Consider the following 536-nt stretch of genomic DNA (forward strand, 5'->3'; position numbering starts at 1 on the left):
AGAGACGAGAACCAGTGTGATATAGTGTCAAGGGGGCAGGACTGGGACTCAGGCAACCTGGGTTCACGTCCTCACTCGGCCATGGAGCCTGCTGGGTGACTCTGGGCCTGTCCCGATATTCACAAGAGCAGAGAGGGTACTGGACGGCTAGCCTCACACAGCCTCTTGAGCAGGGTGACCAAGAATTACTCTTCCTTCAGGGAGGCGGCTGACACTGTTCGATGGCTCTGGCCAAGTTCCTCAAGGCTACCTTGAACAAGCCAAGAAAGGCAAGGCTCCAGGTTGTCAGATAAACAGATCCATGCATTGCATGTCTTCCATCTCTGCTGACCACTTCTCTCTGCCACCAGGCATTCAGTTAGTTTATGCTTATATCGGGACTTTGTTAGCTACTTAAGCAGATCTTACGATTAATTTATGCGAGCCATCATCGCTTCTTACAATTGTCCTGAAGTTGGTTTTAAATTCTGTAGGATAAACTTTTATGACGTTTTTATTGCTGTCTGGACTTTCTATTGCATTTTATGTGTTGTTGT

This window comes from Varanus komodoensis, unplaced genomic scaffold (genome assembly GCF_004798865.1).
Source record: "Varanus komodoensis strain SLA01 unplaced genomic scaffold, ASM479886v1 scaffold3, whole genome shotgun sequence".
Classification (NCBI taxonomy): Eukaryota; Metazoa; Chordata; class Lepidosauria; order Squamata; family Varanidae; genus Varanus; species Varanus komodoensis.